Raw genomic sequence first — 20,349 nt, 5'->3', positions numbered from 1 at the left:
ACAAAAAATTAGCTGGGCATGGTGGTGCGTGCCTGTAATCCCAGCTACTGGGAGGCTGAGGCAGGAGAATTGCCTGAACCCAGGAGGCGGAGGTTTTGGTGAGCAGAGATCGCGCCATTGCACTCCAGCCTGGGTAACAAGTGCGAAACTCCATCTCAAAAAAAAAAAAAAAAAAAAAGACTTTAATTGTATGATTTATATAATAGAAGTTCTATTTTCTGAAATTTTTTTCCTAAATGTTTTGTAGACACAGTCATGCACCAAACAAAACCCTAGATTCTCATCAGATTTGAGATTTTAAATGAGTCCCAAATTCCTTTAGATACGTATTTTTTTATGTGAATTTCCCACCATTCCCGTGGAGCAGTTAGAAACGCAATTTGAAACTAAGAACGAGGCAGTTGCTCCTTCCTCAGCCTCATGAGCGCATTTCCTGTGCCACGTGCCTGTGTTCTAATGGGCTTTAATTGCATGAAAAGTGAAAATCACAAACACTAATCGATCATAATGGTCAGACTTCTGTGCATAAAATATCATAACAAAAGCAATGCAGGGACAAAAATAACGTTGTGTTTAAAGGTAGAAATTTAAATTCTAATGACCTTGGACAGAATCATACAGACCTGGTAGGAACCTTTCTGATCACGGTTTCTCTGAATTCATGTGTTCTGACTGAAAACTGGTAGGCCAGGCCTTCAGAGCGGGGGGCTGGGGGACTGAGCCCCTGAAGGTTCTAGGCTGGGCGCTGGAGCCAGCCCCTGTAGACCCTGAGCCAGCCCAGCGAGACTCCCCAGCCCACAGCTTCAAATAAACCCTAGAAGTCAGGGTGGCAGCCAGGGCTGCTGCCATTAAGCACAGCGGCCTCTGGTCTACTGTCTCTCCTCTCTGCTTAATCAAAGCTTTAATTTCCAATTTTCTTTTTTATTTATTTTTCTTTTTTCATAAGTTGTTGGGGAACAGGTGGTATTTGGTTACATGAGTGAGCTCTTTAGTGGTGAGATTTTGGTGCACCCACCACCAGAGCAGTATAACTGCACCCTGTTTGCAGTCTTTAATCCCCCACCCCCTTCCCAATCCTCCCCACAAGTCCCCGCAGTCCGTTGTGTCATTCTTATGCCATTGCGTCCTCACAGTTTAGCTCCCACACATCAGTGAGAACATATGATGTTTGGTTTTCCATTCCTAAGTTACTTCACCTAGAATAATAATAGTCTCCAATCTCACCCAGGTCGCTGCGAATGCCCTTAATTCATTCTTTTTTATGGCTGAGTCGTATTCCATCATATATGTACACCACAGTTTTTTGTTTTTTGTTTTTTTTGAGACAGAGTTTCGCTCTTGTTACCCAGGCTGGAGTGCAATGGCGCGATCTTGGCTCACCACAACCTCCGCCTCCTGGATTCAGGCAGTTCTTCTGCCTCAGCCTCCCGAGTAGCTGGGATTACAGGCACGCGCCACCATGCCCAGCTAATTTTTTGTATTTTTAGTAGAGACGGGGTTTCACCACGCTGACCAGGGTGATCTCAATTTCTTGACCTCGTGATCCTCCCGCCTCAGCCTCCCAAAGAGCTGGGATTACAGGCGTGAGCCACCGCGCCTGGCCAGTTTCTTTATCCACTCATTGAATGAAGGGCATTTGGGTTGGTTACGCGATTTTGCAATGACAAAATATGCTGCTCTAAACACGTGCGTAAAAGTATCTTTTCCATATGATGTCTTCTTTTCCTGCGGGTAGATACCCAGTAGTGGGACTGCTGGATCAAATGGTAGTTCTCCTTTCAGTTCTTTAAGGAACCTCCACACTGTTTTGCATAGTGATTGTACTAGTTTACGTTTCTACCGGCAGTGTAGGAGTGTTCCCTTTCCGCTGCATGCACACCAACCTTCCTGTTTTTTATGTTTTGATCATGGCTGTCACTGCAGGAGTGAGGTGATACTGCGTTCTGGTTTTGATTTGCTTTTTCCTGATCATTAGTGAGACTGGGCATTTTCTCATATGTTAGTTGACTATTTGTACATCTTCTTTTGAGAACTGTCTATTCATGAGTAGACAATTAGCTCACTTTTTGATGGGACTGTTAATTTTTTTCTTACTGGTTTGAGTTCGTTGTACATTCTAGATATTAGTCCTTTGCCAGATGTTAGATTGTGAAGATTTTCTCCCACTCTGGCTTGTCTGTTAACTCTGCTGACTGTTCCTTTTGCTGTGCAGAAGCTCTTTAGTTTAATTAGGTCCCAACTATTTGTCCTTGTTTTTATTTTATTTGTTTTTGGGTTCCTGGTCATGAAATCCTTGCCTAAGCCAATGTCTGGAAGGGTTTTTCCAGTATTATCTTCTAAAATTATTATAGTTTCAGGCCTTACAGTCCTTAATCCGCCTCGAGTTGATTTTTGCATAAGGTGAGAGATGAGGATCCAGTTTCATTCTCCTACGTGTGGCCACCAATTATCCCAGAACCATCTGCTGGAAAGGGTGTCCTTCCCCTACTTTATGTTTCTGTTTGCTTTGTCAAAGATCAGCTGGCTCTAAATATTTGGGTTTACTTCTGGGTTGTCTGTTCTGTTCCATTTGGTCGGTGTGCCTATTTTTATACCACTACCATGCTGTTTTGGTAACTGTGGCCTTACAGTACACTTTGAAATCAGGTAAGGTGATGCCTCCAGATTCTTTCCTTCTGCTTAGTCTTGCTTTGGCTATGCAGGCTCTTTTTTGGTTCTGTATGAATTTTGGAATTGTTGTTTGTTTTCTAATTCTGTGAGGAATGATGGGGGTATTTTGATGGGGATCTCATTGAATGTATAGATTGCTCTTGGCAGTTTGGTCATTTTTCACAATGTTGATTCTACAGTATGATTCCATGAGTATTTGATGTGAAGACAAAGGGCACATACTCTTGGGAGTTCTAGGTTCCCGCCCGCCATGGGTTCCTCTCCATTCCCACAGCAGATGCTGTCTGGGAAGCGCCATCTCCCAGCCGGAGGCCGAGCAGCACAAAAAGAGAGCGTTAAACCACCAAAGCTAAGAACCCTCACAGAGTCCATTGCACCTCCCTGCCACCTCCTTCAGAATAGGAACTGGTATCCGTGGCTGAGAGACCCATAGACAGTTCACATGACAGGACTCTGTGCAGACAACCCCGGGAACCATCCTGGAGCCAGGTAGACTCGCTGGGTGGCCAGACCCAGAAGAGAGACAACAATCACTGCAGTTTGGCTCACAGGAAGCCACATCCATAGGCAAAGAGGGAGAGTACTGTGTCGGGGGAACACCCCACGGGACAAAACAATGTGAACAACAGCCTTCAGCCCAAGACCTTCTCTCTGACAGAGCCCACCGAAATGAGAAGGAACCAGAAAACCAACCCTGGTAATATGACAAAACAAGGGTCTTTAACACCACCCCCCCAAAATCATACTAGTTTACCAACAGTGGATCCAAACCAAGAAAAAATCCAATTTACCCTAAAAAGAATTCAGGAGGTTAGTTATTAAGCTAATCAGGGAGGCACCAGAGAAAGGCAAAGCCCAATGCAAGGAAATCCAAAAATGGTACAAGAAATGAAGGGAGAAATATTTGTGGAAATAGCATAAGGAAAAAACAATCAAAAATTCAGGAAACAGTGGAAACACTTAGAAATGCAAAATGCTCTGAAATGTCTCAGAGATAGAATTGAACAAGTAGAAGAAAGACATTCAGAGCTCGAAGACAAAGTTTTCAAATTAACCCATTCCAACAAAGACAAAGAAAAAAGAATAAGAAAATATAAAGGAAGCCTCCAAGAAGTCTGGGATTATGTTAAATGACCAAACCTAAGAATAGTCGGTGTTCCTGAGGAAGAAGGGAATTCTAAAAGCTTGGAAAACATATTTGGGGGAATAATGGAGGAAAATTTTCCCAGCCTTGCTGGAGACCTAGACATACAAATACAAGAAGCACAAGGAACACGTGGGAAACTCGTCACAAAAAGATCATCACCTGGGCACATTGTCATGAGGTTCTCCAAAGTTAAACACAGGAAAGAATCTTAAGAGCTGTGACCCAGAAGCACCCGGTAACCTGTAAAGGAAAACCTATCAGGTTAACAGCTGATAACTCAGCAGAAACCCTACAAGCTAGAAGGGATTGGAGCCCTATCTTCAGCCTCCTCAAACAAAACAATTAGCCGAGAATTTTGTATCTAGCAAAACTAAACATCATATATGAAGGAAAGATACAGTCTTTTTCAGACAAACAAATGCTGAGGGAATTTGCCATTACCAAGCTACCACTGCAAGAACTGCTAAAAGAAGCTCTAAATCTTCAAACAAATCCTGGAAATGCCTGAAAACAGAACCTCTTTAAAGCATAAATCACACAGGACCTATAAAACAAAAATACAAGTTAAAAAGCAAAAAAAAAACCAAGGTACACAGGCAACAAACAGCATAATGACTGCAATGGCACCTCACATCCCAATACTAACATTGAGTGTAAACGGCCTAAATGCTCCACTTAAAAGATACAGAACTGCAGAATAGATAAGAGCTCACCAGCCAGCTGTCTTCTGCCTTCAGGACACTCACCTAACACATACACTTAAAGGAGTGGAAAAAGGCATTTCACACAAATCAATTCCAAAAGGGAGCAGGAGTAGCTGTTCTTATATCAGACAAACAAACTTTAAAGCAACAGCAGTTAAGAGACAAACTGGTACATTATCTAATGGTGTATTAGTCTATGTTCTCTAGAGGGACAGAACTAATAGATAGGACAGAAAGATAGATAGATAGATAGATAGATAGATAGATAGATAGATAGATAGATACATACATACATACATACATACATACATACATATATAGATATGGGAGTTTATTAACTCACGTTACCATAAGGTCTCACAACAGGCCGTCTGTAGGCTGAGGAGCAAGGAGAGCCAGTCCAGGTTCCAAAATGGAAGAACTTGGAGTCTGATGTTTGAGGGCAGGAAGCATCCAGCATGGAATAAAGATGTAGGCTGAGAGGCTAGGCCAGTGTCTCCTTTTCACATTTTTCTGCCTGCTTATATTCTAGCTGCACTGGCAGCTGATTAGATTGTTCCCACCCAGATTAAGGGTGGGTCTGCCTTTCCCAACCCTCTGACTCAAATGTTCATCCTTTGGCAGCGCCCTCACAGACACACCCAGCATCAATACTCTGCAGCCTTCAGTCCAGTCAAGTTGACACTATTAACCATCCCTTGGTAAAAGGCCTTGTCCAACAGGAAAACATCGTCTCCCTAAACATACATGCACCTAACACTGGAGCTCCGACACTTACAAAACAATTGCTAACAGACCTAAGAAATGAGATAGACAGTGACACTGTAATAGTGAGAGACTTCAGTGCTCTACTTAGCAGCACTAGGCAGGTCATCAAGACAAAAAGTCAACACACAAACAATGGATTTGAACTATACTTTGGAACAAATGGACTTAACAAATACACACAGAACATTTCATCCAAGAACCACAGAATACACATTCTATTCAACAGCAAGAGGAACTTTCTCCAGGATAGCCCATATGATAGGCCATAGAATGAGCCTCAGTGAATTTAAGAAAATTAAAATTATACCAAGCAGTCTCTCAGATCACAGTAGAATAAAACCGGGAATCAACTCCAAAAGGAACCTTCAAAACCACGCAAATACATGGAAATTAAATAACCTGCTCCTGAATGAGCATTGGGTAAAAAATGAAATCAAGATGGAAGTTAAAACATTCTTTGAACTGGGCCAGGCACGGTGGCTCACACCTATAATCCCAGCACTTTGGGAGGCCGAGGCGGGTGGATCACGAGGTCAAGAGATCGAGATCATCCTGGCCAACAAGGTGAAACCCTATCTCTACTAAAAATACAAAAATTAGCTGGGCATGATGGCATGTGCCTGTAGTCCGAGCTACTCAGGAGGCTGAGGCAGGAGAATTGCCTGAACCCAGGAGGCGGAGGTTGCAGTGAGCCGAGATCGCGCCATTGCACTCCAGCCTGGGTAACAAGAGTGAAACTCCATCTCAAAAAAAAAAAATTCTTTGAACTGAAGAACAATAATGACACAACCTATCAAAACCTCTGGGAGACAGCAGAGGTGGTGCCAAGAGGAAAATTCTTAACCCTAAATGCCTACATCAAAAATACTGAAAGGGCACAAACTGACATTCTAAGGTCACACCTCAGGGAACTAGAGAAACAAACCAAACCAAACCTAAGCCCTTCAGAAGAAAGGAAATAACCAAAATCAGAGCAGAACTAAATGAAATTGAGACAAAAAAATAGTGACCTTTCTCTCTCTCTCTTGTTTTGAGATGGAGTCTCACTCTGTCACTGAGGCTAGCGTGCAGTGACGTGATCTCGGCTCACTGCAACCTCCACCTCCCAGGTTGAAGTGATTCTCCTGCCTCAGCCTCCCAAGTAGCTAGGATTACAGGCACCCGCCAACATGCCCAGCTAGTTTTTGTATTTTTCGTAGAAATGGGGTTTCACCATGTGTTAGATGTTAGCCAGGCTGGTCTCCAACTCCTGACCTCAGGCAATCCACCCACCTTGGCCTCCGAAAGTGCTGGGATTATAGGTGTGAGCCACCACGACCAGCCAAATTTGTGTATCTTTTAAAAATTAATCCTCTGTGTGAGCTCAGACATAGCCAGAGAAGAAGGCACACATTGTAATTATCAAACCCACTAACTCTTGACAAGTGAACAAACCCATTGGAACCAACACTTAGATCAGAAATAAAATATCTCCAGCATCCCCGGGACCCCCGCCCTTCCTTCTCCCAGTCACTCACACTCCCTAGGGGCACCTGCTCTCTCCTAACTTCTAATGCCACAGAAGAATTCTTCCTGGTTTTCAGCCTTATAAATGCTATCATATATCACTGACCCTTCTGTTTCTTGCTTTTTTCATTCAACATGTCGGTTAGATTTACTCATCTTATTGCAAGTAGCTCTGGTTTCTGGTTTTCTGTTGTGCGGGTACATCACAGTTTGTTTTCCCCACTCTCCTCGTGATAGACATCGGGGATTGCCATTGTGAGGCTGTCGTGGATGTGGCAGTGTGGCTATTCTCATGTATCGCTTTTGGTGAACATCCATCTGTTGGTTACACCGGAAGTGAAATCTCTGGGTTTTAGGGTACACATATGTTTAGCTTTGGTAGACACTGCCAAACTGTTTTTTCGAAGTTGTTTGTATTAATTTTCATTCCCACCAGGGGTGTATGTGAGTTCTTTTTAATGAGGAATCTGACATCTGTGGTGTGCTGGCACGGTGGCTTCCTGCAGAAGCACAGAGAGAATCGCTTCCCCAGCCACGTTGGGCAGAGGCTTGACAGCACTCAGAGGGCACCCTATTCACCAGCATTTTCATTTCAAAGGACAGGACACATGTTTAAGGAGTCAGCTAATTGCCTTAGTAAGCATCAACATTTCACAATGTCTGTATGTATTTGGTCGGAAGCATTTTATTTTCTCTTATTTTTGGCCCTATCTACTTACAGGTAGGGCAGGGGTGGCAAGTAGGTCTCACGTTATGTCCTAGCTTCCCCTGCCTGGCGTTAAGTGCCCAGAACAGTGTGTTGAGTGGGATTCTGAGGCTGTTGTCTGGACTGGGGTGAGGAGGAAACGTGAAAGCAAAAGAGAGGGAAATGATGGGGGGTGTGTTCTGTGTTTGCCATCCCTGCTGTGGGGGACACAAAAGGGAGTCTCAGTTCTCAGAAATCCTGGCATTTGTAGGCCCCCCAGGAGAGAACCAGGCCAGGAGGGGCCAGTGTGGGGGTTTGTGTCCCTAGCTTGGCAGGGAAGGTGGGGTGACCCCCAGTGATAGCTGCATTCCGAAGCTAGTGGGGAGGCTGGGGGATCCCTCAGTGACTCGCCAGTCCACATGCTTCCAAGCTCATCGTGCAGAACAGGAAACCCCCCAATGATGGGCTAGCTTTGTCCCCAGGCCTGGGGGGACTGGATTCAGCACCTCTCCAGGAACAAACAGGTGCCCAGTCATCCCTGGTTCTCTGGAGTAAGGAAGAGCTGGAGGGACCAGATGAGAGCACCACTGCAGGAGCTGCTGGGCAAATGGATTTGAACCCCAGGAGGGAAAGTGACACGCTGTCTTCCAACCCAGGGAGCACCTCTATGCCGACCTTGAGATCACACTGGGGAGACTGGTGGAGGTAGATTTCACAGGTCTCAAACTTCCTATATTGGTGACACAGATGTGAATGTCAAACGTTTAGGCAGAACACAGATTGGATTAAAACAATCCAAACTAAGTAAGTTAGTAACCACATGTGGTGGTAATTTATTTTTTTACTCAATAAAGGTGGTAATATATCTCACCTTTATTGAGATATAATTCACGTTTCATACAAATCACCCACTTAAGATGTCAAATTCAGTGGTTTTTAGTATATTTACCAAAGTGTGTCACCACAGTCAATGTTAGAGTATTTTCGTCATCTCAGAAAGACATGCCATAGCCTTTATGTCCCACCTCTGGATCGCCCCCTGTCCCTGACTGAGTTCCGGATATCCATAAGCTGCTTTCTGTCTCTGTGGGTTTTCCTGTTCTGGACATTGAATGGAATCATGCAAGGTATGGTCTTCGGTATCTGGCTTCTTTCACTTGGCATAACGTCATTAGGGTCTACCCATGTTGCATTATGATTACTGGAGGTTTGGGGGTCTTACCAGTGCCTTTAAATGCTGTGGTCTGAACATTTATGACCCCCCAAATTCCTGTGTTGAAATTCTAACCTCCGGCTGGGCGCGGTGCGCTCAAGCCTGTAATCCCAGCACTTTGGGAGGCCGAGGTGGGTGGATCACAAGGTCAAGAGATCGAGACCATCCTGGTCTACATGGTGAAACCCCGTCTCTACTAAAAATACAAAAATTAGTTGGGCATGGTGGCACGTGGTTGTAATCCCAGCTACTCGGGAGGCTGAGGCAGGAGAATTGCCTGAACCCAGGAGGCGGAGGTTGCGCACCAGTGAGCCGAGATCGCGCCATTGCACTCCAGCCTGGGTAATGAGTGAAACTCCATCTCAAAAAAATAAAAAAAATTAAAAATTAAAAAAAAAAAAAAGAAATTCTAACCTCCAAGGTGATGGTATTAGGAGGCAGGGTCCTTGGAAGGTAACTAGGTCATGAGTGGCGCCTGCATGGGTGGGTTAGTGCCTTTATAACAGAGGTCCCAGAAAACTCCCTTGCCTCTTCTGCCAGGTGAGGACACAGTGACCCATCTGTAAACCGGGAAGTTACCATACACCGAATCTGCTGGTGTTTTAATCCTGAACTTCCTAGCCTCCCGAACTCTGAGAAATAAGTGTCTCCTGTTTATAAGCCACCCAGTCTGTGGTATTTGTTACAGCATCCAGAGTAAGGTTGTTATCTCATCCAGTGTCATTGGGGCTGGTGTTGTGGGGACCCTCTGCCGCCACCAGCAGGGATGCTACAGGACAGTGGCATTGCTCAAAGAGTAGGGGCCAAGTGCGGTGGTTCACACCTGTAATCTTAGCACTTTGAGAGGCCAAGGCGCCTGGATCACAAGGTCAGAAGATGGAGACCATCGTGGCTAACGTGGTGAAACTCCATTGCTACTAAAAATACAAAAAATTAGCCAGGTGTGATGGCACATACCTGTATTCCCAGTTTGGGAAGCTGAGGCAGGAGAATCACTTGAACCCAGGAGGTGGAGGTTGCAGTGAGCCAAGATCGTACCACTGCACTCCAGCCTGGGCAACAGAGCAAGACTCCATCTCAAAGAAAAAAAAAAAAAAAAAAAGCAGGACAGGGACTTTGTGAGGCAAGTGAGATGCTTACCTTGGCATCAGGATTTAAGGTGGTTCATTCTTAAGACAAAGGAAGAAAAATTATTGGGTTGGGCAGGAATCAACAAGTTACTGAGATTTTTTTTGTGAAACTGATGGAAAACTACAAGTATTCAAAAAGTTGGGTCGACTTTTGTGACTTCATCACAGAACACAATCAACAGGGAGAAAAGGCAACCCATGGAATGGGAGAAAATACTGACCAATCATATATTTGATTAGAGGTTACTACCCAGAATGTATAACGAACTCCTACAGCTCAACAACAAGAACACAAACAACCCAATTTAAAAACAGGCAAAGGGCTTGATAGATATTTCTCCAAAAAAATCTATACAGATGGCCGGTAAACACGTGAAAAGGTGCACAACATCACTAATGGTGAGGGAAATGCAAACCAAAACCACAGTGAGATACCACCTGGCACCACTGCAATGACTATGATTTTTTGAAAACCCAGAAAATAAGTGTTGATGAGGATGCAGAGAAATTGGAAGCCTTGTACACCGTTCGTGGAACATAAAATGGTACAGCTGCTGTGAAAACATTATGACATTTTCTTAAAACATTAAACAGAGACTTACCACATGATCCAGCAATTCCACTTCCAGGAATTTACCCAAAGAATTGAAAGTAGGGACTCAAATAGATATTTGCATGCCCATGTTTGGAGCAGCATTATTTACAGCAGCCAGGAGGTGAAAGCAACCCAGGTGTCCATCTACAGAAGAAGAGATCAACAGAATATGGTAGATGCATCTGATAGAACATTCTTTGGCCTTAAGAAGGAAGGAAGTCCCAACATGTGCTACAACATGGCTGAACCTTGAAGACATGCTGAGCGAAATAGGCCGGCCAGAAAAGGACAAATGGTGCATGATTCCACTTGCATGAGGCACCTGGAGTAGTGAATCCACACAGAGAGAAAGTAGAATGGTGCTTGTGGGGGCGTGTTGGAGAGGGAACGGGGATTCGTTTAGTGGGGACAGAGTTTGAGTTTGGAGAGATGGAAAAGTTGAAGAGTTGGATGGTGGTGATATACACACGAGGTGAATGTGTTTAATGCCTCTGAAATGTGTGCCGACAAATGGTGAAGATGGTAAAGTTTATGTTGTGTGTCTTTTACCAGACTTTAAAAATCAGGGTCTAGTTTTTTAGCTTTGGATGAACCTTTGAAAACAAAATTTAGGATCTAGTTTCTACATATCTATTCTTTTGTTGCCCAGGCTGGAGTGCAACGGCGCGATCTCAGCTCACTGCAACCTCCGCCTCCCGGATTCAAGCGATTCTCCTGTCTCAGCCTCCCAAGTAGCCGGGATCATAGGCAGTTGCCACCACACCTGATTAATTTTTATATTTTTAGTAGAGGCGAGGTTTCACCATGTTGACCAATATGGTCTCCATCTTGACCTTGTGATCCACCTGCCTCGGCCTCCCAAAGTCCTGGGATTACAGGCTTCAGCCACCGTGCCCGGCCCCAACTAATTTTTATATTTTTAGTAGAGACAAAGTTTCACCATGTTGGCCAGGCAGCCCCAAACTTCTGACTTCAGGTGATCCGCCCACCTCAGCCTCCCAGAGTGCTGGGATTACGGGCATGAGCCACTAAACCCGGCCTACAAATCTGTTCTTCAATGAAAATAATAGCAACACCAGTACCACCAGCAATAGCATTGGGACTTCGTATTTTTACCTCTCTAACTGCATTTGATCCTCACTGGGGCCCAGGAACCTGAAGCCCAGAGAGGTCACGTGGTTTGTCCTGGGTCACCCCGTGGCAGTTAGGACTCTGAGTAGTGCCACTGTGACTCTACTGCACCTTCTCCTCCTCCCAAAACAGGTTCATCACACCCAAGGATACTGGCCTTGGTGTGCCCACTGTGAGTTCTCAGGCTTGACACATGCCAGCCTCTTCCCAGCCCTCTGCCCTGCACTGCCCTGCACTGCCTGCAGGCTCAGCCTTCCCACACTCCCTTCCCTTTGATAATATCTGAAGGTCACAGACGCATCCCATTCGTACTTCTGCAAGAGAGTCGTGGGGGCATCCCTCTCTTTTTTTTTTGTATAAGCTCTTTCTACTCCCAGACAGGCTGACAGACCATAAATAAGGGGGGCAGGCTAGCTTTTAAGTGCTCCAAAGAGATTTGTGAAAAATTACCGTGGCCTCATTTGCAAAGCTCTGCAGTGTCGTTCCCAGTGACCCGAACACTGAGGGGTACTCTTGAAATAAATCTGTCAGCCGCCTGCACACCCAGATGTCAAGGTCAGGGAACTAATCAGGAGGTTTTCAGAATTTTACTAAGAATTAATCACCAACTCAGTGAAATAACTGACAGAAAAGATTTATTTGGATGTCTATTCCCTGGGGTCAGTGAAGGGTTATTTTAGGTGATAAATCATGCTTTCCCGCCAAGTTGATCTCCCCTCCCTTTCCCTGGATGATCCTTCAAACTGAAGAAAATGTCTTGCCATATATGATGGCTACTTTGATCTTAATACCTGCCCTAGAGATGTGATCCTATGAAATAATTCCTTGCATGTTTTTGAGAGGTGGGAGAGTAAACTGTTTTAGGAGAGCCGGGCTCCTGTCCAGTCGCTAACAGCAAAGGGAAACAGTTGAAGCCAAAGGGGATATAGATCAAAGGGTACAACATTTCAGTTAAATTGGAGTCAGTTTCAGTGATCTGTCTCACAGAATGATGACTATAATCAACAAATAATGCATCACATCTTTCAGAATTGCTTAAGAGTAGATTTTAAATGTTTTCGCCACAAAAACAAGATAAATATATCGGCCAAAAAAAAAAAGCTCACCATCACTGGTCATTAGAGAAATGCAAATCAAAACCACAATTAGATATCATTTCATACTGGTGAGAATGGCAATTATTAAAAAGTTAGGAGACAACAGATGCTGGAGAGGATGTGGAGAAAGAGTAACACTTGTACATTGTTGGTGGAGTATAAATTAGTTCGACCATTGTGGAAGACAGTGTAGCGATTCCTCAAGGATCTAGAACTAGAAATACCATTTGACCCAGCAATCCCATTACTGGGTATATTCCCAAAGGATTATAATTCATTCTACTACAAAGACACATGCACATGTATGTTTATTGTAGTACCATTTACAATAGCAAAGACTTGGAACCAACCCAAATGCCCATCAGTAATAGACTGGATAAAGAAAATGTGGCACATATACACAATGGAATACTATGCAGTCATAAAAAAGGATGAGTTCATGTCCTTTGCAGGGACATGGAGGAAACTGGAAGCCATCATTCTCAGCAAACTAACACAGGAACAGAAAACCAAATACCTCATGTTCTCACTCATAAGTGGGAGTTGAACAGTGAGAACACGTGGACACAGGGAGGGGAACATCACACACCAGGACCTGTCAGAGGGTGGGAATAAGGGGAGGGAGAGCATTAGTACAAATACCTAATGCATGTGGGGCTTTAACCTTAGATGATGGGTTGACAGGTGCAGCCAACCACCATGGCACATATATACCTATGTAACAAACCTGCACGTTACCTAATGCATGTGGGGCTTAAATCTTAGATGATGGGTTGACAGGTGCAGCCAACCACCATGGCACATATATACCTATGTAACAAACCTGCACGTTACCTAATGCATGCGGGGCTTAAACCTTAGATGATGGGTTGACAGGTGCAGCCAACCACCATGGCACATATGTACCTATGTAACAAACCTGCACGTTCTGTGCATGTATCCTAGAACTTAAAATCAAAATTAAAAAGTGAGGAGATTTGTGACTTGATTGAGTCATTCTGCAGTGTAAACATTACCAAGACATCACATTGTACCCCATAATATGTAATACAGAATTATTATTTCTCAATTAAAAATAAACTAGGTAAGGAGCAGCACAATCAACCCAAAGCAAGAAGGTGGCAGGAAATCATAAATGTAAGAGCAGAAATCGATGAAATGGACAACAGGAAACCAATGGAGAAAAACCAATGAAAAAAGAGCTGATACTCTGACAATATCAACAACATTGACAAAACTCTAGCAAGAAAAAAAGTTAGAAGATACAAATTGCCAATATCTTGGAAGAAACTGCAGATCCAACAGACATCAAAAGGATAATAAAGAAATAACAGGAACAACTTTACACAAATGAACTTCACAACTTGAAGGAAATGGACCAATTTCTTGGAAAACACAAATCATAATTCATACAATATGAAATAGAGAATTTGAATAATTATTGAGGAAACTGAATTTATAATTTTAGAACTTATAAAACCAAAATCTCCAGGTCCAGATGGTTTCACTGGAGAATTCTGTTAAGGATTTATAGAATTAACACCATTTCTATACAGTTTCTTTGAGAAAATAGAAGGAACATTGCCCAACTGATTTTTAGGAAGGTAGTATAGTCCTGCTACCAAAAACCAGACAAAGACAGTGTAGGGGAATAAAACTATAGGCTGGGCACAGCAGCTGATGCCTTAATACCAGCACTTTGGGAGGCCGAGGCAGGCGGATCACAAGATCAAGAGATTGAGACCATCCTGGCCAACATGATAAAACCCCATCTCCACTAAAAATACAAAAATCAGCTGGGCATGGTGGTGCATGTCTGTAGCCGCAGCCACTCGGGAGGCTGAGGCAGGAGGATCCTTTCAACCCAGGAAGAAGGAGTTACAGCGAGCTAAGATTGTGCCACTGCACTGCAGCCTAGTGACTGAGATGAAAGAAAGAGAGAGAGGGGAGGGAGGGAGGGAAGGAAGGAGAGAGGGAGGGAGGGAGGGAAGGAAGGAAGGAAGGAGGGAGGGAGGGAGGGAGGGAGGGAAGGAGGGAGGGAGGGAGGGAAGGAAGGAGGGAAGGAGGGAGGGAGGGAGGGAAGGAGGGAGAGAGGGAAGGAAGGAAGGAGGGAAGGAGGGAGGGAGGGAGGGAAGGAAGGAGGGAAGGAGGGAGGGAGGGAGGGAAGGAGGGAGAGAGGGAAGGAAGGAAGGAGGGAGGGAAGGAGGGAGGTAGGGAAGGAAGGAGGGAGGGAGGGAAGGAAGGAAGGAAGGAAGGAAGGAAGGAAGGAAGGAAGGATAGAGATGACTATCCAACAAAATAATAACAAATAGAATTCAACATATCTGAAAGGAATTATGCATCATTGCCAAGAGGGAGTTATTCCAGGGATTCAAGTCTGGTTCGATATTCAAAAATCAGTCAGTGTGTTCTACCATATCAACAGGCTAAAGAAGAGAAACCACATGGTTATATCAATTGATGCAGAAAAAGCATTTGACAAAATCGAGCACCTTTTCATAACTAAAAAGAAAACTTAGAAAAACAGGCATAGAGAACGTTCTCAACTTGAGAAAGAGCATCTACAGAAGACCTACCCCTAACACACTTAATGGAGAGTGAAAGCTTTTCCCCTGCAGTTAGGAACCAGGCAGGCATGCTCATTCATACCGTTTTATTCAACATAGAACATAATGCCATAATTTCAAGCCAATGCAGTATGGCAAGAAAATGAAAGGTGTACGGATTAGAAAGGAAGAAATATAACTAACCCTGTTTGTGGATGACATAAGTATCAATGTGGAAAATCCCCAAGAATCTTTAAAAAATAAATAGAACAAAATAAGCCTCTTAGAATTAGTGAGTTCAGCAAGGTTGCAGGATACAAGATAAACATGCAAAATTGTATTTCTTGCTTATTAATAGTGAGCTGTATAGTAACAGTAATACTGCATATTAACAGTGAGCACATGGACACTGAAATTAAAAATCGCTTAAAAAGATATTTATGTGGACCGGCAGTGGTGGCTCACGCTTGTAATCCCAGCACTTTGGGAGGCCAAAGTGGGCGGATCATGAGGCCAAGAGATCAAGACCATTCTGGTCAACATGGTGAAACCCTGTCTCTACTAGAAATAAAAAAATTAGCTGAGTGTGGTGGCATGTGCCTATAGTCTCAGCTACTCAGGAGGCTGAGGCAGGAGAATCACTTGAACCCAGGAGGTGGAGGTTGCAGTCAGCCAAGATCTTGCCACTGCACTCCAGCCTGGCTACAGAGCGAGACTCCATCTCAAAAAAATAAAGATACATAAGTGTAAATCTAACAAAACATGTATAGAATTGTACACTGAAAACTACTTAACAAAGATGAAATAAATAAATTTAAATAAATTGGAAGATTCAATGTAGGAAATACGTCACTTTACCCCCAGTTACTTTCTGAGTTTGGGCTGGGTGTGGTGGCTCATGCCTGTAATCCCGGCACTTTGAGAGGCCGAGGTGGGCAGATCACCTGAGGTCCAGAGGTCGAGACCAGCCTGGCCAACATGGCAAAACCCCATCTCTACTAAAAATACAAAAAAAATTTAGCTGGGTGTGATGGCAGGTACCTGTAATCCCAGCTACTCAGAAGGCTGAGGCAGGAGAATTGCTTGAACCTGGGAGGCAGAAGTTTCAGTGAGCAGCAATCACCCCATTGCACTCCAGCCTGGGCAACAAAAGCGAAAATTCTATCTTTAAAAAAAAAGTGGGTTTTATTCCTATCAAAATCCCAGCAAGATTTTTTTTTTTTTTGTAGACAATGACAGTCTTATTCTAAAATATATATGGAGACCAGGCATGGTGGCTCACGCCTGTACGCCCAGTACTTTGGAAAGGCTGAGGTGGACAGATTACTTGAGGCTAAGAATTTGAGACCAGCCTGGCCAACATGGCAAAACCTGATTTCTACTAAAAATAGAAAAATTAGCTGGGCATAGTGGTGTGCACTTGTAATCCCAGCTATCTGGGAGGCTGAAGCACAACAATCACTTGAACCCAGGAGGTGGAGGTCACAGTGAGCTGAGATCATACCACCGCACTCTAGCCTGGGTGATAGAGCAAGACCTTGTCTCAAAAAAAAAAAAATGTATATGGAAAAAACAACTCGTTTTGAAAAATTAGAAGTAAGTAGGAGGAATCAGTATTTTGATTTCCAGGCTTATAACCACAGTAATCAAGACCTGGTGACTGGTGGAAAGATAGATCAGTGGAACAAAGAGAGAATCCAGAAACAGACACAAATGTGCCCAACTGATTTTTGACAAAAGTCAAAAGGAATTAAGTGAAGAAAAGATTGCTTTTTCAACAAACGTTGGAACAATTGGGCATCTATAGACAAAAACAACCTCAACCCAAGCCTCGTATCTTATACTAAAAGTAACTGAAAATGGGTCGTGCAATCGAATGTAAAAATAAAATGATGAAACATTTAGAACAAAGCATGGAAAGGTCTAGGGCTAAGCAGTGTTCTTAGAGCAACAGCAAAAGAGCAGGAGCAAAAATGTGTAAGGTGGACTCCATCAACATTTCAACTTCTGCTCTACGAAGGACCCTTCTGAAGGTACAAAAAGATAATCTACAGACTGTGGGAAAACACTGGCAAGCCACATATTCCACAAAACCATGTACTATATATGATTTGTCTTTTATGCTGAAGCTAAAATTGGTTTATTATTTGCTGAATGTCTCTGTTTCTAATTTACCCTCAAACTTCCCAGGAGAACTGAAAATCTCTGAATACGATCCCACCTGTCAAGCATCGTCAGCTTCATTTTCTTCTTAAAGACATTTCCACTGAGCCTGTTTCCTGCTTCAGTCCAGACCAGTCAGCCTGTAGGCATTCTGTATATTTACCATGCTAGGACATCCTTATCCCACTTCCTTAGAACTTCCTCTATCTCTCTTTCTGTGTTAGATCCCATCTTCTGTTTTATCCTTTTTTCCCATCCTCCCTCACTTCAGGGAAGAAGGAACTCTTCCGGTACTTTGCTGGCTAAAATTAAAAGGACTGAAACAGCACAAGCCAGGGTGTCGAGTAGTGGGACCCTCACACAGTGCTGGTGAGTGTGTAAATTGGTGCAGCCACTTTGGAAAGTGGTCATGTATTCTCTACTAAAGTTGAAAATTCCCAAGAACCCAGAAGCTTCAATCAATAGGCATTTTGTACCCAAAAGAAATACGCACACGTACGTACCAGCACACAAGTACAGAATATCAAAGCGGCATTAATCTCGTTGCAAAAAAATTAGCAAAAATCCAGATGTCCACTGGCAAGAGAATAAATAGGTAAAAGGCAGTATATTCATGCAATGTAATAAACAACAGTGAACATGATCCACTATATTTATATGCAGTAAGGTAGAGGAATCTTGTAATTTTGAATGAAAGAAGCCAAATACTGAAAATATTATATGATTCTATTTATATCCATTTAGAAAACCAGGTGAAAGTACACTGTCGTGGTAAATGTTTAAAGGTGGAAGCCTAGAAGTGATTACTTAAAAAGGAAGGACTGTGTTTAGCTCTTGGTGCAGTGAGGGGGCGGAATGATAGGGAATGTGGCATGGAAGGCCTTCTAGGAAAATGGCCATGGTCCCATGGGTGCCTGCCTAGTGATAAATTATTGAACTGAATGTGTTTTCTCTGTGCCCTTTTTGTGTATGTGTTATGTTTCACAATATGAATGGTTAAGAAAATGAGCAAGGATGAAAACAAACCCCAGATTATATTAACCACTGCATGGACAAAACGTCAGCATTAGCAGGCATTGGTGAGGATGTGGGTTAGCCTGAACTCACACCCTATTGGTGGGAGTCTAATTGTTTGAGTATTTTAAAAACGGTTTGATCTAACCTAGTGATGTTGTGTGTGCATGTACCACAGAGCAGAACAGTTCTGCGGGTGTGCCCCATGGATCTCCTGCTGGGGCTGGAGAGCTGGCATCTCCCTGGAGCCTGTTCTTTTCCTGCTGAATATTGGGAGTTTCAGGGAGGAAGTGCAGAAACATGAAGCCTGTTGAGGCCCTAAGTTCAGAACCTGCAAGCTGTCACTTCTACCCATATTCTACTGCCGAAAGCCAGTCGCAAAGCCCACCTGATGTGGGGCAGGGGGTGGCAGGGGCTAAATCTTGAGCTAACCTGAGAAAGTGAAAGCTGAGCTCCTCGGTTGAATACCAGCACATTTCTTGGCTCAGCAGATGCTGTATTACCCCTGCCCCAGTATTTAGGAGAGGTGACATGTTGATACTGGAGGTTTTATAAGTGTTGTCTCAGCCTCGACAGTATTTCATGCAGTGAAAAATTCCTTGTTACATTTATAAATGGCCAATATTTGTCTGAAAAGTATTTGTGCTTTGAGTTGGCTGCTGTAAACATATTATATGTTGGAAAGTAGGACACTTCCTTTTTTTTTGAAACAGAGTCTTACTCTGTCACCCAGGCTGTAGTACAGTGGTGCAATCTCTGCTCACTGCAACCTTCACCTCTCAGGTTCAAGCACTTCTCCTGCCTCAGCCTTTCAGGTAGCTTGGATTACAGGCGCATGCCACCACATCAGGCTAATTTTTGTATATTTAGTAGAGATGGGGTTTCACCATCTTGGCCAGGCTGGTCTTGGACTCCTGACCTCGTGATCTGCCCACCTCAGCCTCCCAAAATGTTGGTATTACAGGCATGAGCTATCACACCCAGCTGAGCACTTCTTAATCTAAGGAAAATAACTTGTTTCGTGTTCAGTGTGATTTTGAATAAAATTGCATAGATTTTGCTGATTTTTAGTAGTTTTACCTCTAGGACTTTATTACTTTTTATTTATGTATTTTTGAGAGAGGGTCTCACTGTGTTGCCCAGCCAGGCTGGCCTCGAGCTTTGGGCTCAAGTGATCCTCCTGCCCTGGCCTGCCGAGTAGCTGGGGCTGCAGGTGGTGTTACCACCACACCTGGCGAGGACTTTACTTTTTCAAAGCTGCTTTTCTCGCAGTCACTCTGTTCTCTTCCCTCTCACTGAGACTCTCATACTGCTTTTTAAAATACAGGAAACACATTTTTTTCCTTCTATGGTTTTCTTTTTCCAAGCCGCTTTTACTCGTTCAGCATTAATTGAACACCTATACCTTATTGGCATTGTCAATACTGTGATGATAAGACGCAACTCTTGCTGGATAAAGTCAGCTCCAGTAGCAGGAGGCGGGAAAACCAGATGAGTCCTGGAGGGTGGCGCTGGAGTTGGATCTTGATGGATGAGCAGGAGTTTGATAGACCATGAAGTGAGGCAGGAAATATCTGACTGTGGGAGGAAAAGGTGCCAAGGCACAGAGAGCTAAGATAACCCATCTCCATGGGTACACCAACGTGCGTGATTCTCAGTTGATTTACTTTTTTTTTTTTTTTTTGAGACAGGGTCTTGTTCTGTTGCCAGGCACCAGGCTGGAGTGCAGTGGTGTGATCTCCGCTCACTGCATCCTCCGCCTCCTGGGTTCAAGCAATTCTCCTGCCTCAGCCTCCCAAGCAGCTGGGACTACAGACCCATGCCTCCATGCCCAGCTGATTTTTTATATTTTAGTAGAGACGGGGTTTCACTATGTTGGCCAGGATGGTCTTGATATCTTGACCTCATGATCCACCTGCCTCGGCCTCCCAAAGTGCTGGGATTACAGGCGTGAGCCACCGTGCCCGGCCCCTCAGTTGA

The 20,349-nt window shown here is 43.8% G+C and overlaps 1 protein-coding gene across 11 annotated transcripts in view; it reads left to right on the top strand.

Annotated features, from left to right (window-relative positions):
- The window catches only part of ENTREP2 (endosomal transmembrane epsin interactor 2), a 425,727-nt gene that overhangs the window by 324,344 nt on the left and 81,034 nt on the right, over nucleotides 1-20,349 (top strand). The gene's annotated exons all lie outside the window — the stretch shown is intronic.

The sequence above is a fragment of the Callithrix jacchus genome, chromosome 6, assembly GCF_049354715.1.
Source record: "Callithrix jacchus isolate 240 chromosome 6, calJac240_pri, whole genome shotgun sequence".
Classification (NCBI taxonomy): domain Eukaryota; kingdom Metazoa; phylum Chordata; class Mammalia; order Primates; family Cebidae; genus Callithrix; species Callithrix jacchus.
The sequence above is the reverse complement of the archived record's forward strand: the minus strand, read 5'-3'. Positions and strand labels throughout refer to the sequence as shown.